The sequence below is a fragment of the Dioscorea cayenensis genome, chromosome 8, assembly GCF_009730915.1.
Source record: "Dioscorea cayenensis subsp. rotundata cultivar TDr96_F1 chromosome 8, TDr96_F1_v2_PseudoChromosome.rev07_lg8_w22 25.fasta, whole genome shotgun sequence".
Classification (NCBI taxonomy): domain Eukaryota; kingdom Viridiplantae; phylum Streptophyta; class Magnoliopsida; order Dioscoreales; family Dioscoreaceae; genus Dioscorea; species Dioscorea cayenensis.
In genome coordinates this window covers 10,503,417-10,508,942 of record NC_052478.1, presented here as the reverse complement: position 1 = coordinate 10,508,942, position 5,526 = coordinate 10,503,417, and the positions used below count along the sequence as shown (strand labels likewise).

The 5,526-nt window shown below is 32.7% G+C and overlaps 1 long non-coding RNA gene across 2 annotated transcripts; it reads right to left on the bottom strand.

The window, feature by feature from the left end:
- Window positions 1–270: 270 nt before the first annotated feature.
- LOC120266410 lies at window positions 271–2,382 on the bottom strand. Of its 2 annotated transcripts, none has more exons than XR_005538161.1 (2): window positions 1,966–2,382; window positions 271–606 (listed from the first exon to the last, which is right to left on the bottom strand). It is a non-coding gene; the product is annotated as an uncharacterized LOC120266410 (long non-coding RNA). The 2 variants fall into 2 exon arrangements; XR_005538160.1 differs by having other exon boundaries at window positions 271–557; window positions 1,966–2,378.
- Between the last annotated feature and the right edge of the window lie 3,144 nt (window positions 2,383–5,526).

Sequence of the window (5,526 nt, the reverse complement as noted above, 5' to 3'; positions counted from 1 at the left end):
AGAAGAAAAAAGACATGCAAGTAAGAACTATCCTCCTCTCAAAATTTCCACTCCCATAATGCATTTAAGCTAAGAGAGTAATATGTGTTTTTGCGTCCTATTTACAATATATATATATATATATATATATATATATTACCAAACATATAAAAACCATCTGTGACAAACTTTAGTTCCCATCCAATCATAAGCCAATATGATTTTCACACAAGCTACAAATCTAAGTATCAGCATTGGAAGACAAGGTGTTTGAGCAAAAGCAGGGATTATAAATTAATTATCATAATTACATAGCTCCTAATAACATTGAATCAATAACATATATGTTTGCAGCAGTACTAGTTTGTTCAACAGACACTTTTACTTGTACTTTAACTAGTGTGATACAGACAGGGTAACATACACACATATATAGATAGATAAACGTATTCAATTTCTAATATATTATGAGACACTCATACAAACACATTTTATTCGAAAATCTCATTAAAAACCAAAGAGAGTATCTTGATACTGTTCCGTGGTTGCATATTTTACCTTTGATCCACCTGATGCTCCTGCTAAGTACAATTTCAATAGAAATTCAAACCCAAACAGCCTTGAAATCTAGGAGTTTGACAAACAAAACCAGGTAATCAGCAACAAGTTCATTGCATGAGAGCTTCATATAAAAAGATTGGTCATAATGAGAGATCAGCTTTTGCACATAAAAAGATTGGTCACTAGAAACAACAACAAAGCCAATTAGTGTAGTTCATTCTAGGCTAAGGCCCTTCATATAAAAAGATTGGTCACTAGAAACAACAACAAAGCCAATTAGTGCAAGTTCATTCCAATTAGTGCAAGAACAGAATAAAAATCACACATCCAACCTAAGGCCCTTCATCAATCTCATAAGATATAGAAGAAATAAGAAACATTTTACTTTTACTTAATACTTCCTGCTAATTTATAATAAAAATTCTAATGTCTTTCAAAGTTATTTGAAATCTCACAGGACATAGACTAATCTTGCATGTTTCTACTTCACCCATAAGCAGGGCATAGACTACTTCTTCAGCATCAATAAATTGATGCTATGAGACCAAAGATTTATATTTTCAGTTTTTAATCTTCAATGAGAAAATATAAGCTTCCTTACCCCGCTTAACTAGCATCAATAAATAGGTAGAAGCAATCCTTGGTGACTCACACAGTTAAGTTAGGTCTTTACATGTATGAAATATTTTCATTAAATTGTTTTGCATACTTGTTTGAATAACAATATGAATTGTTCTAGATTCTTCTTTGGTGATCTATTTTGTTAGTTCAGTATTGCCCCCTGATTGACCTGACAAGTTTGCATCTCAAATTTTCTTTACTTAGTTGTAAGGGTCTCAATCTTATGAGCCTTTTCTTAAATATTAAAAAAAAAAAAACTTTGCTGGATTGTCCGCAGGACCTTCCTCACATTCCGGACATACAGTCACCAATTGATTTAGAAAGAGAAACAATAACCTTATTATTAAATGATGAGTGGTAGAATAGCCTCATAGAACTTCATTTACCATTAAACACTTTGTCTGGATAGTTGGCTATAATTGGTAACAGGATTTTCTAAATTATTTATCTTTATATTTGTGAATTTTGCTACTAAAATTTCTGATTTAGTCAATAGTTATTCATGGTTTTCATTTCCAGACCCTGGACAAATACAAATGTCTTACAGTTATGTTAATACTATTTTGAAACCTTGGGAACATTTCCCTTTTGTAATGTACCAAATGATCTATAAACGCATAAACATTTCTAAATTATTTCTTATCATAATCTTCAATGAGAAAATATATAAGGCTAATATGAAGCAATTAGAATAGGATCAGACTGAATAAACCTCATTGAATCACATACTTCAAAAAGATGCCTCAAAATCATGAAACAGAACACAATAAAAACCACTAATTAACTAAGTTCAAGGCCATATACCTGATGCTATTGCTAACACAGAATGTTTCTAGGGTTCATCTTCTTCTAAGCAGCAGCAGCTCGCTGCGTCTAGCGTCGCCGGCGCCTTGCTTTCTCTCCTATCGTTTCTCAACTAGTTCTTCGCTTACCGCACCAACCCTCTGATCATCACCCAGATCACCGTTCAGTTGGCGTCTCTCCCCGTCGGTCGATTCCTCGCCTCGCCGCTTCCAACCACCATATTCAAGATCCCGGGTTTCGGAGACAGGGAGTTCTCACTGAATCCGGGGCCGTTCAGTATGAAGGCGCACGTCTTGATCACGATCTTCGCCCCGCCTACGCCGTTGGCATCGTGGATATCATCGCCTTCATCGTCGTCTCGATCCTCATTGTTACCACTCAGGTCTTTGAGATTCGGATTAGGGTTCTTCTTCTCTCTCGTTGACAGGTGTTGGGCTATGGTTGGGCCGGCCTAATGAGGAAGTGCGTCGTTCATGCTTATTTTTATTCTAATATTATTAAATATTAGTTTATTTTAATCATGCTTTTGAATTCTTAACAACCCAGCCATGTTATTGCAACCAATCACTGCAAGTTACTTTTATATATATACATATCAATATATGTATATTTTTTTAATTTAATTTATTTTTTAGACCATTTGTAGAGTTTGCATGGAGTGTGGAGAGAGAGACTTATTTACTTATTTATTCTCAGATATTAAAATACTCTCTAACTCAAATACATGCACATATTATATTCTCAGATACCTTTTCCTTGTGATGCCATATTATATTCTCAGATATTATTTACTTATTTATTTATTTTTACTCACTAACTCAAATACATGCACATATACGTGTGTGTATGTGTTAAGTGTGAATAGGTTTTAAAGAGCAAACAACACTGATTTTTTTACATAAAATATTTATATTTTTAGTAAAAAATATATTTGAATTTAAGTACAAGCAAAGTAAATTGTGTGTATATATTTTTGATATGATTTATTTACCTCATGTAAAAAAAATAAAGAATATGTGGTGCCTAACTTAAGTGATGTGTTGTAAAATATATATATATATACATTATTTAGAGTTTTATCTTTGTTACATTATTGTTTTACTTTACTCTTAATTATTCTGATTGAACAGTATTATTGAAATTTTTTGGGATTATTACTTTAAAGAGCTGTCATTTTATTGTATAAAGAATGTGTCATTTTCCATATAAAGAAATGGAGGCCAAAAGTACAAAGAGAGGAATAAATAATGGTCAAGCAAAAAGCTGAGAAATAAATAGCCAATTAATTAAAGTTGCAATTTTTAATTTTTTATTTGTTTTTATTTATCTATTTTTTTTTGTGTAATTAACTCTCTGTCTGTGGCTTAGTTGAACAGAGGAGCACTGAATGACACTTGAGGCATTCTTGGTCAAAGTTATGTCCTTCGTTCACATTTTAGTTCAAAGACATGAAAGGTTGAAAAATGTCCATCGTTGAGACACATTAGTCCCTGCTGCAGATGAACAACCAATTGCAGAACCATCTACAGATGCTGCCGAGGAAGAACCATCTGCTTGGAGCGCCTTCAAAGGCTGGAGACCCTGTTGAGAAAGTAAGTCAATTTTAATTGAGCTTATAGTTTTAACATGCAACTTTGAACTAAATGAAAAAATGACTCGTGTTATGGGTCAAACAAATTTTTACTATTGAGGTCTAAGTGTGTTTCGATCTCAGTGCTTGTCTTTGTCAAACACTCATGCAGGCTTTTGCAATTTTTTGAGCAATTTCCAGTGCTCAGAGCTGGTATGTCCAGCGCTTGAAGAACAGGAATGACCATTCCCATTGGGTATGATTTATGTTTTCCCACAACCTCTGATTTGTGAATTGATTTTTGAGCTTGAATTTAAGTATATTATCTGCTCAGGTTGATAAATGAATCCTTTGTTTGTTTGTCTTGCTTTTGATCCTGAATTTTTTTCTCTCCTTTTGTTTTTTCTCATGAAATAGGCTTCCCATAATGCCCCTGCTTTTAATTTGACTAGTCTGAATTTTTTTTAATTATAAAGATGGATAAATGAGAACAAATTTAATATTTAAATTTTTAAAAAAGAAATATATTTATTTTTTTAAAAAAAAAGAGCTGGTTGATGGCTGAAGGGGTGGGAATTTTATCATGAAACCAGTCTTCCCATAATGCCCCTGTTTTAACCTGGGCCAGTCTGATTTTTTTAAATTATAAAGATGGATAAATGAGAACAAATATAATATTTTAAAAGAGGAAAATTATTATTATTATTTTTTAAATAGGCTCTGTGTTCTTTGAAGTGATGGGTTTTACTCACATTAAAATAACATTAATTTTTTTAAAAAAAATTATTATTATTTTTTAAAAAAATTTTAACTCAAAAATATGCACAAATTAATACATTAATACATCTGTTAATTTTTATTTTATTATTTATTAAATTAAATAAAAAAAATCAGAAAAACTAGTTATTTCATGGATATATATATTGGATTTAATAGTTAATAATTAATAAAAGAGATTTTTGTGGTTGATTTTGAAATTCTAGTGATAAGTTATAATTAATTAATACCATAGAATTTTTCCAATTACTCAATCATGGGATCATTGATATCTGAAATGTATTTTAAAAATTTTGTACTAAGTTTCATTTTAAAAAAAAATTATTAAAAAACTAAATATGCATCAAAATTAGAGCCGTCCATAGGGAATGGGACCATAAAAACCAAAGTCATGTATAATTAAATCATAAACATGGTACTTGACACCAATTTATTGGTCAACATAATCACCATTACCACTACATAACTTTGTTTTTTTAAAAAAACATGTAAAATGGCTTCTTGGTATGCTATTTAGTTTTTGAAAAAGTGGATAAACCACTTCAATTAAAAAAAAAGATTTAATACAGACAACAACAATGCCAAACACAAGACAAAAAACAGAACTACAGAGCAAGCCACAAGAAGTGGTACAACAAACAAGAGAACAGAAAGCAAACATGAATAGAAGAAGACAACAAAGACATAGGCCGCCACTCAGCGCCTAGAGCGAATAGAAGACTAGGCCATGGTCTGGATCTGTGTCTCCTCAGAAGGAACGTCTCCTCCTGCCTAATTTTAATCATAAGTGCATGTGCAGTCAAGCAGTTAGCATTATAAAGGCAATCATTTCGAGCAAGCCAGATATTCCACACAATAGCTTTCACAACTAAATCCTCCATGTCTCTACACGCGGGTCTAACAGAATATCTCCATGATCCCCAAACTAAAGACATAGAAATAGGGGATTCCGGGAGACGCAGGATCCCCACATAGTGACCCCACACCTGTTTAGCAAAAGAGCACTGAAGGAACAGATGATCAGTCGACACCAACCCAGCATGACACAAAACGCAGGTAGCAATTGGAAGGTTATTACATCTACGTTTTACCAAGTTCTCCAGGCTAAGGATCCTGTCTTGCCACGCAAGCCAGTTAAACACGAAAATTTTTTTAGGACAAAGGTTAGACCAAAAAAAATTGAGCGACAGGACACCGCAAACCCCCATCCATCA